This window comes from Lissotriton vulgaris, chromosome 4_1 (assembly GCF_964263255.1).
Source record: "Lissotriton vulgaris chromosome 4_1, aLisVul1.2, whole genome shotgun sequence".
NCBI lineage: Eukaryota > Metazoa > Chordata > Amphibia > Caudata > Salamandridae > Lissotriton > Lissotriton vulgaris.
The window spans coordinates 1164875488-1164887560 of record NC_141691.1 but is presented as its reverse complement, the minus strand read 5'-3'; positions in this window follow the sequence as shown (position 1 = coordinate 1164887560).

Genomic DNA, 12073 nt, shown 5'->3' with positions numbered 1-12073 from the left:
CCACACATTTCTAAATGTATATCATACGGACAAAAAGCATAACATTAATTATACATGTTAAATGGTTTATTTTTGCTGTTCTCAGAATGTATCAAATTTCACTTAAATCAGTGACTTGAAGGTATTCATCATGTAACAGCGGGGAAAAAAAAACACAATCAAAATGACTGTGTTTAAAAAACCCATACAACCTAAGAAATCTGATTTCAAAACTTCTTAAAATTAACTTACTTTCAATGACGTCGAAGGATCTCCTATAAACAGCATCCACTCTGTTATGCTTTAAATATTTTCAGCCCGCCACTTTCTGAAAGAAAACCTCCATCGATACGTGAAATATGTTACATAGAAAAAAAACTTCTCTCATTATATCACATGTTTCCACTAGGCCAAATCATGTTGCCGCGATTCGCAAATCTTGTAATTCTTCCAATCAAATCCCGACATTTTCTATTTTCGCAACTTTCAAAAATAAAATATTTGAGATTATTTTCACAATCCTGGACTACTAATATCTTACTCTTCTTTGTCACTCATGTTCTCCTTTTCCTATGACACTGATACTGCTTACTATGAAGCAGACTTACTTGCATCAGGTTTATATAGTTGAATTTTTAATCGAGACAGCATTGCAGACTTACATTCCCTCTACTTAAAATTTTGGTTTTAAAAACACCAGGTAAGAATTTTTAAGGTCAAACGGCAATTTTTTTTTGAACGTTACAACAGAATCATTACAGAATGACCAGCCGTTTCCAGACTTTAAGTAAGCTGTATAATGTCCTGATGTAGTTGATGAACCATCGTGATAGATAATTGCTACAGTAACAAAAGTCCTCCCTGATATTGACAGCTGAGAAGCCACAAAATTTTTTATTAAAGTTGACAATTTTGTTCCATCAGGCCTACATCGTTGCATCATTAAAATGACATACTGGCCATATCTACGTATAAATAATGTTGACATCATATCACATTTACATTGGCTACACTCCATGTTGTGATCCGCTGCATTTACTAGCTTATTAAAGGAGACTGATTTACTGTCTGGCAAAGTTAAATATATAAATCTTTCTGAGTCTACACTAGTAGTACTTGATACCATACAGTTCTCGCAGTCATGCTGCCATTGATAAGAAAGCCCAAACAGGTGATCTACATCTACACCCTCAACTTGCAATATATCAAGCATATACATTAAAAACTCCTGACAATCTTGCTGATTATTTTCAGAGAAGTCTGTTTGACCTGAACATTCATCTAACAGATAACGAACTTCAGACACACTTTCTACTTTTGTTCGATCAGTGCTACATTTCTCGAAAACAGAATTCAACAAACAGCATAAAATTTGTTCAGAATTCAACAGAATCTGTTCTTTTAAACTCTCTAGTGAAAAGAGAACATTAACCACTACATTTGCATAGCAGTTGACACCAGAACTGTTTTCAAATTGAAAACCGACAACATCTTCAACAGAATCCACTTTCTTTCTGCTAACAACTTTCGGTTCATTGACTTTTAGTCTTTTTGCAACAACCTCCCTACTATTACTACTATTTCTACGTTTCCGGCCTACCACACGTTTCTCAAACAAAGGATATTGAGGCAAATGTGGCGCATACTCTCTTCTTAACCTATTGTATTCCTTAACACAATCTAGATCCGCACAAATGTTTGTGACATCACAGTCAATCAAGTACAATCCCGATAAAGTTCTAACTCGCGACAATGCCACATATGCCATACCCTCCTTGAACACTGAACTGCCAATATTCACCAATGCACAGTCTACACTTAAACCTTGCGATTTATGGATTGTCACCGCATATGCCAAGCAAACAGGAAACTGTTTACGGCGAACATATAAGTCTTTAACAAGCAAAAACCTAGCAGAACAACGAGCAATTTTCTGTACTTCCTCAATGCCATCAAATTTAATTCTTAAAAATTCTATTCCATCTCTATTTCTGTATTTCTCAAAATCAACAACATTACCCATTGATCCATTTACCAGACCTCTTTCTACATGTAAATTCCGTCTCAAAATGATTCGGCAATTTAAACACACATTCAGAGTCTTTTCAAAACCCGCTGTCTTAGATATAGTCTTCTCTAATGAATCCAATTTTGATTTCAAATTATCTGACAAAATAATTGTTGATCCCATATGCTCTAATTTGTCGATAGCTTCAAGTTTCACAATCTCTTGCTTTTCTAAATTCAACATTTTGTTGTTGAAGATGGCACATTCTGCAAGAGTTGGCATGAGACATATCCCGGATTTCTTCTCAGTAATTTTCTGAAAAATATTCTCAGGCACAATCTCTTGTTTGGGATACAAATTTGACAGTAACCGTGCATTTAAAGCTTCTTTCCCATACTCGGTCACTTTTCCAATTCTAATATCTTGTAGAATATTCTTGTAATCTTCATCCTTTGCCTGACGCATATTTTGATGCAGTTCTGCATAATTGAAGTTTAACCATATATTGACGTTGCCAATGCTCCCTAGGCACTTCCTGGTATCTTCATGCGTGAGTATTTTGAACACAGGTTGACCTTTTACTGGTGTCAGCTGTAGAAGATCTCCGAAAACAATAATGTGTTTCCCACCAAATAAGACATCATATTCAGTTTTAAGTACTTCTTGCATTCTCAAATGCACAAAGGCAAGCATGACATTGGAAACCATGCTTACTTCGTCAATGATAAGTAGTTTCATTTTCCTCAAGACTCTTGAAACTTCACAGCAAGCATCTCCAGATAACTTGTTGTATTGTAATTTGTTGTCATGCTCCACCGGCAGCATCAATAGACGATGCAAAGTAATACCTTTAATATTATGTGCTGCCAGTCCAGTAGGAGCGGTGACAACACAAGACAGCGATGACTCAGTCCTTTCCTGCAAATAACAAGAGATTGCTTTAATGAGGAAACTTTTTCCAGTTCCCGCTTCTCCACTCACGTACAGTCGGACAGGCTTCAACGACGTACACGAGCACTCTTTCTTCTCATGACTTAATCCGTGCTCAATTTCCTTGGTAACTTCATCATATATTTTCCTCTGCTCAACGTTGAGTTGTTTTTCCAAGTCTTGTAAGTTAACTGAATCCTCCTGAGCATGTGCCATGGCTCTTTCTACTTCATTCATAGCAGTGGCAGCTTCATTTTCGATAATAGGTCCTCCAAGTGGATCTTGACTCAATGAAACAGAACTCTGACTGTCCTGAGAACTGTCTCTGGCAATCTCGGCTGCAATCGTTGCTTCCTGCTCAATTTCCAAAGTTAGCATTTCTTGATATTTAGAAAAAGCAGGACATTCTATGGACTCCTTGGCTGCATTGAAAGAGTCTTTGTAACAGAGGAAATCTCCAAGCAGTTCCTCTTCTGCACGCCAAGGCTTGAAAAGTTGCAAAAGTGCTAAATAGAAAAACTCCTTTTTTTCTGGAGATTCGCCACTTAATTTTCGATGGTTTACTAATTGGCATTTTCTTTGCTTGACCAGGCATCCCTCACTTCCAATTACAGCATACACTCCTTTCTCAATATCTTCTTTGATGTTCCTCTTGAATATATAATTTTGGAGAACCTCATATAGACAAACATTCTCAAGGTGACTGCTTCGATTTGGATAATATGTATCCAACATGTTGGTCTTCAAAATGTCGGTACTGTTTGGTTCCTTTACTGCCAAATACTCAATTTCCCGAACAGGTTTTAGAACTCGATTTCGCGTTGCAGCAAGACCAAGACTCGCCCAAACGAGACTCCTGGATTTGGCATAGAGACTTGCTGAAGACAATCGATCAGAACATTCGTAAGCTCCGATTTCTCGATGCGACAACATCTTCAGACTGAAACTGTACAACTTCTTGCTGAGGCTCTTTTCATGGGAAATGTCCTCCCACATATCCTTCAGTTCGGTCTTTTCTTTTTTGGTGATGTAAGATGTCACATACCGAGCCACTGCCATACAGTTGTCAGCCACAAACTGTATATCCATGTTCGCATTCCACATGGACAAAATCACTGGGTTGTAGTCATTGATGTACTTGGACTCTTCGTTCCTTTTCAAATTGTATGTATTCTTGGGTGATTTCCTCGTCACATTATGTCGCAGCGAAGACATCAAACTGTTCACTCTTCCTTTAGAAATCACCGGTCGTGGAAAGTTGAAACGACATTTGGTGTAGAACTTGTCCTTGTTTCTGAATTTACGACGACAGTACTTCCCACAACGATGGCTTTGGAAACGTAGAACTTGTTCTCTTAGACTTTTCTTCTCCGTTGCGTTTGGAACAGCACATGTAGAATACTGTTCGATGAAATTCATCACTAAGTCATCCGGATCTGTTCCAAATTTAGGTGCATCCTTGATCCACAGCAACATATGTATATGAGGGGCACCTCTTGCTTGATACTCCTTTCTCCAGAAGAAATCCAACACCTCTCCAAGAGGTGGATTCTTTTTATTTGTGATGAAAGACATCATAGCTTCAAATCTATGATTGAAGTACCTGCATACATTCACAGGATCCAAAGAACACAGTTCTCCAGGTGTCTTGAATTCAATGTTTTCAATATTTCCATTTGCCTCTCGTAGAAATTCAAGTAAGTCATCCCAGCCATACTCAGCACAGCTCAGAGTGAGGAACCATGTCGGAGTTCCTAAGTTCCTCAGCATACATTTTAAATCACCATGACGACGGTACCAGTACTCATTAGTACCACGCTGACACGCCATGAGATTAATTAAGTGAGAATCCAAAATACTGTCTTGGACATTGACTTTATGCATAAAGTCACTTGCCGAGATGTTTCGCATCTGTATACCACTTTTTAAGATGTGGTTCACTGCATATGAAAGTCCAGACAGATCGCTTTCAAACAGGAGATGAAACAAATAGGGAATGCATTGCCGAAACCTAGGATCTTCTGCATACAATCGTAAAGTCCGGTATTCAGACGCAGGAATTTCACGAGGTCGCTCATCATATCTTCCTCCTTGACCTGTGGGAAATAGCTGTGGGAAACACCGAGCTTCCAAACTTTCCTCCCAAACACTAATGGGACTCCCTTTGGCTTGTTTCATTTGAAACAACTCAATAGCATTCCCCATGACTTCCTTGGAATGCAAAGGATGAACACTATAATGTTCATATATTTCTTCACTTTTAGAGGCCTCTAGTTTCTCAATTTGGCCAGCACACAAATCGCTATCCTCTTCATCACTTACTTCCTCTTCTGCAACATATACATTCTTATAGTACTTATTATTTTTCTTCAAATACACTGTTGCCTTTTTGACTTTCCTAACATCCACTAAATCTTGCCATATTTTATTATTCTTTGTCGGAACCCCATTAACCAAGATAACCAGAGGTTCCTCTTCCACTTTTTCTATTCCAATTGTGTTAATGTTTTTGTTCAAATCTAGAGGCAAATAAACAACTCTTCCCTTTAATCCTCTCTGTAAATCTGCTGGAGGCAACTTCCCTGTCTTTGGCTCCATTCTTACAATAGCCTGAAAGGGATGGATACTTTGAATCAAAATAGATTCATAAGTATTTAAATCCTTCAATTCAGAAGGAATCTCAACCAATTCCAGATTATTATGAACTGCCCTAGCAGGCATCTGGTTTTGGTTTAATTTATTACAACAATAAGTACACACACGTTGATCCGATCCCAAATCAAAATAATTTTCTACCATCAAGTATGTGGCTAAATCCTTCCATTCACTATTATTTTCCCTTTCACTTTTTGCATATAAATCCACTACCTTAGTCTGATTCTTATAATAAGTGCGTCGACAACATACACAAGTGAAATTAGGCCTCTCACTTGATTTCATCTGAAACGTGGCAATTTCCTTCTGAAAATTATCTGTACTGGAAACCTGTACATTATCTTCCACATTACCCTCTACTTCAGGGTCAATTTGAACATTCTCATCTTTACTACCAAAGTAACAAAACTCAATTTCTTCACAAAGATTCTTCACATCTATTTCAGAACCATGCAAAAGAGCAGCACATAACTGTTTAAGCATAATTGCTGGACTCTTAGCATAATACAACATTCTCACTAAATTTCTCACTTTATTATGATGCACTGCTAGCATCCTGAAATGATGAAAAACACTCTGGCATACTCTCCTGGAAAGACAAGCCAGTGAATGACCACGCAAACCTGTCATTTGTCTCACTCTGCAAGGATCTAAATTTTGCAACAACTTCATTTTCTGCTTCAAACTTTTCTTATTAAATGTCCGTATAAAATCACAAAGCAAATTGATGGAAACCTGTCGCACACTGCAAATAGAACTACACTTCCAAATGTACACAGGACCCTTAGGACGTCTTCCTAAAACCTCATCACTTAGCGCCTCTTCTGTCTCTGTTGTCACAAGTTGTTCTTTTTCAACTGGACAACCATCCTTCACTTCATAAGCTCGACCATTGATGTCAACTGCATGCACCAAATCATTATCCTGAAAATAAGTCTCTTCATTAAAAAATGCCTCAGAACTTGAACTATGCATCCATTCTCCAGAAAAAACTTCACAAAAGTTAGTACGATTTACTACTCTCTTCCATCTACTTTTTGTTTTGAAATCAGAAATTACCTTGCTTAGTTTCCTAATTCTATTAATTACCAAAATAAACAACTTTCGCTTGATTTCAAAAGCATGATCAATAATTTTCTCTACATTTTTCTTCTTCCTATAAAATGCCGCTTTCTGTTGGCCTTTCTTTTTAATATTTTTCAATAAATTAACTAATATCCTATTACGGAACATTCGTTGTCGAATGTCCCTAAACTGTTGTTTCCTTCTACTATCATGCACAGAGTTATCTCTTCCTCTACCAGTAACATTTGTGATGTGTCTCTCCTTTCCATTTAAATTACTTTTTTTTTTGTGAACAGACACATTTTTTTGTGCAAAATTTTTTTTACTACAAATATTTCTTAAGAATGATTTCGTGCTCTTACCCGGCCCTTTCGTGGTGTTTTGACAAGTATTTGGGGAAGAGGACTGCTGCAATAAAACATCATCCTGCTGTCTTTGACGTTTTCTAGCCTTTCGTATTCGACTTCTGGAAGGCATTTTCCAAACTATGAAAGAATCTGCAGTTGAATCTGTGAAAAAATATAATATAAAATGTTATTAACCACTATTACCAAACAGTAAATAAATAACAGTCATCTAAAACTTAATGCCGTACTAATTATTTAACATAGCAAATATTTTCCACCAGCACTGCATCACAAAAATGACACTCAATGGTACAAAACAGGCATACAACACTCATAAATCACTCCCTAATATTTTAAATCATTAATTCAGGATGACGATAAGATGTAGCCTATCTAAAGGTTTGTTTAGGCCCAGATCTTTGGACTGGGGTGAATGTGTGTCATTGATCCACATTCAGTCCATCACCTGTTTTGTTTATTTGAGGTGAGGCCAACACATGGTTGCAGATAAGATTTTCACTGAAAAAAAACCAAGGTAAAAAAACATGTGAAGGCCTACCAATGAAGTAAATCATTAAATGAAAACCAATACATTTCTGGGAATATGCACTACTAGTGCTTCATAAGATGTTTTGGGTCATATTTATAAGTTATTTGAGTATCTAGTATGCTATTTTACATTCTTCATGGTGCAAATTTATTGTAAATACGCTCCCACCTGCGGTTGGCAAATTTAGATTTTGATTATGGGAGTTAGATAGGCATGTTAATAATTTCCCAAAAATGGTATATAACCCCAAACAACCTTTGTAGCAAATGCTCTTAGCCATGTTATCCACCTCCCATTGGATAACATGGCTAAGAAGTGCTTGCAAATGTGATAAAAAAAGGCCTGCAATGCATGAATATCGCAGAAAAATCAGCGATATTCATGCATTTTCCAGCAAATGCTCTTAGCCATGTTATCCACTTCCTATTAAATAACATGGCTAAGAACTGCTCAGGGCACCATGAGGAACGCTTTCCATTTAAAAAGGGAAAAATAACATCAAAGACACTAAAATGCCTTCTAAATATGAACCCAAACAACCTATGAAGCAATGTGGAAAAAACTGCCGCAATGCATGAATATAGCAGAAAAATCAGCGACATTCATGCATTTTCCAGCAAATGCTCTTAGCCATGTTATCCACTTCCTATTAAATAACATGGCTAAGAACTGCTCAGGGCACCATGAGGAACGCTTTCCATTTAAAAAGGGAAAAATAACATCAAAGACACTAAAATGCCTCCTAAATATGAACCCAAACAACCTATGAAGCAATGTGAAAAAAAACGGCCACAATGCATGAATATAGCAAAAAAATCAGCGATATTCATGCATTTTCCAGCAAATGCTCTTAGCCATGTTATCCACTTCCTATTAAATAACATGGCTAAGAACTGCTCAGGGCCCCATGAGGAACGCTTTCCATTTAAAAAGGGAAAAATAACATCAAAGACACTAAAATGCCTTCTAAATATGAACCCAAACAACCTATGAAGCAATGTGAAAAAAAACGGCCACAATGCAAGAATATAGCAGAAAAATCAGCGATATTCATGCATTTTCCAGCAAATGCTATTAGCCATGTTATCCACTTCCTATTAAATAACATGGCTAAGAACTGCTCAGGGCCCCATGAGGAACGCTTTCCATTTAAAAAGGGAAAAATAACTTCAAAGACACTAAAATGCCTTCTAAATATGACCCCAAACAACCTATGAAGCTCTAACAGTACATATCCTGAAATTTAATTCATTTCAAAATTCGTTTTTAAACACAGCATATAAATCAATTGTATACCTGCATTCATGAAGAAATAACTAAAAATGTCCTTGAGACACATGAAAGTGTTTTCTGGAATGCCCTAGCACCATTTTTGGGACACTATTAACATGGCTAGGTAACTCCCATAATCAAAATCTAAATTTGCCAAGCACAAGTGGGAGCGTATTTACAAGACACTTGCCCCATGAGGAACACTTTACATTTTAAAAGGCGAACACAACATCTTAGACACTCAAATACCTTATAAATATGGCCCAAAACAACCTATAAAGCTCTAGCAGTACATATCCAGAAATGTAATTGATTTCTTAAATCGTTTTTAAAAGCAACATATCTGTTTCAGCTTACATAACAGACCATGAAATGGCCTCCATGTATTACAATATCTTGTGTTACTGCATGCCAGAATGTTACACCAAATATGCAATTATAATTTCTCTATGAAACTAATTCTATTAGTATATCACTAGAGACAAAACCACATTTTAAAAACACAGCTTTCTTCATCATTTTCTCCTTAAATCATACTATTCTCTATCTAAATTAAATAAATCTTTTCTCACCTTAGCAAATATTTTTTGAGTTTTGAAAACAGTCTCAGAAATACACCAAATTGTCTTCAGCAGAAGAAAAAGGATGCACTCCAAAGGCTGCAGCTATTGAAAGCACAGAAATACAGATATTCTTTTCACATATCTCTCATATTAGCCAATCATACCTCTTCCCTCACTTTTTTCAAATCAAAACCCTTCCCCCCTCTGCCCTGTCTGCCTTGTTTCCATAGCAACCACCTCCTGGAAGACCTCTCATGTTTGCAAATTCACAAAACAATGTTTCAATTGAACTCTGAACTCTCAGTGCACCTGCGTATCCAGTGCAATCTTTCATTAATTGTTTCTTCCTTGACCATTCAAATTACATCTTTCAAAGAACACATCCATGCACCCTAACTTTCTGTTTTCCGAAATGGAAATGCACCAATCACTGCTAATGAATCATTAGCATAGTAAAACCACAGTTTTTTTTCTTTAGAAACTCCTACTGTTTCAACTGCCCTTTCATTACCACACTTCATCTGACTGCAGAACAACCTTCTTCCACCATGTTTAACGTCTGGATTGTTGGACATAGTTACATCCACTGGGCTCAAAGGTATGCTGAGAGCAGAAATTTACACAACCTCAATTTACAAGATGTGGAAATTAACTGGTTGGGCCAAAGAGGATTAAAATGTCACCAATTGATTCCATTGGTGAAAACCTTTATGCATTTGCCAAAACCTGACCTGTTAATAGTGCACTGTGGAGGTAATGATTTGGGCACTTTGACAGGGGTAGGTCTGGAAATGCTTTTAAAGGACACCTTGGAGCAATTAATGGCACTTTTTCCTCAAACTGCCTTGGTATATTCCAATATATGCCAAAGACAGAAATGGAGGTGGTCCAACCAATTTTGTCCACAAATTGAGAAAGCGAGGAAGCATGTAAACAAATCTGTTTCAGCTTACATGAGAGACCATGGAATGGGCTCTCTGTACAACAACAACTTGCGTTACTACATGCAAGATATCTACAGAGGAGATGGAGTTCACTTCTCAGATGAGGGCAACAGAATTTTCATTCTGAATTTAAGACTGTGCATTGGTACCTACTTATAAGTACCTAAATGTACCATAAACCCAAAAGCTCTTCTCAGAGCTACCCTACATCTGATCACTCACAATTATTATTTTTCTCTAACTTTTTTCACTAATTTTCCACAAAATTCGCTCCCCGGAGCGCTACCCGGTTCGCTAACCGAAAGCTAACCTCGCGGAATTTTTAAAAAAAATTTTTTTTTTCCCGCACATATAAGCCTCCTCAGCCACGCTCAGAAAACCTAGGGGGTCAAGATAAGTCTACCATGACCCCTTCTACCCATTCTAAACATTATTTGCCCTCCATCTTGTATCTTAATGCGAACGAAACACAAAATGGTGGACTCCCGTGACGCTTAAGGTTCGCTAACCGGGCAGCTTCCCGGAAAGCGGTCCTAAAAAAAGGCGGGAAAGTAATTTACAGAAAAACGACTAGAGACACTCTCACCAAATATAGATTAGCTCATACTACATAACAATCCCTTCCATTCTCACAAATTTCATTGAAATTCCATTTAGCCATTTAGCCTGTAGACCTCTCCAAGTACCGTGAGGTAAATTACTTCACAAAACACATCTGAATTGTTGGAATTGACAACCAATGAAAATGTTACTTTCATTTTCTACTTTTATTACCTGACATTTGATTGGTTATATACCTGTATATATATAAAGGGAGAGAAGGAAACACAGCCATTTTGACTACTACTTCTTGTTGTACCTCCTATTTCAAAAGCTTCAAAAAACTTCAACTTCTTTGTGAAGGTAAGTTATAATTTAATATATTGTGCACTATGACTTAATATAGTAGACTTTTTCTGCTAGATATACACTATCCCTCTGTAGTAGTAATGTATTTAGATAGACTTCTCTGTTATAGTTATCAATGGAGTAAGGCTTGTCTTGGTTAAATCACATACACTTTTTTATAGTCCTATTTCCACTCTCATACTATACACTGCCAAAAGATAAATTCACTGATAAAAACTGCCTATCTAAAATTAATCCCAACAGTGCCCTATCTCTACTAATATATATTTTCTTATTCAAAATTTCAGGCAAAATGGAAGGCGAACAACAAGTTTCATTTTCGATTGAACTGAAGGAGAACAGCCAAGACAAACTTGATGACTTTATGGATGACAGTAGAGACCACGAACTTCTACAATGTGTTGAAGCAGTAGACAACTTGCTTCAAAATGAAAAACAATTACACCCTATAATAAATTATGACATTTCTGACAATGAAATGTTAGAAAATTTAATAAAATATGAAACACAATCATAATAAAAAAAAAAATAAACAAAGAAAACAAAAAAAAACAAGAAAAACAACAAACAATTAACATACAGTATTAGAAAAGTCTTTCATTCTTTTATCCATAAAGTTCGCTGCCCAGAAAGCTATCCGGTTCGCGAACTTGGCGCTTACCACGCAAAAAAAAATTTTTTTTTTTGGACCCTCTAGGCCCTTTTAAAACCTCCACATAAAACCTAGGGGGTCAACGAGGATCTACTATGCCCCCTTATGGTAATTTCCCCCTTTGTTTTGGCCTCCTCTTGTCTCTCGATCCTACCGAGAGACAAGATGGCGGCCGCTCCGGACTGTTTAGAATGTTGAC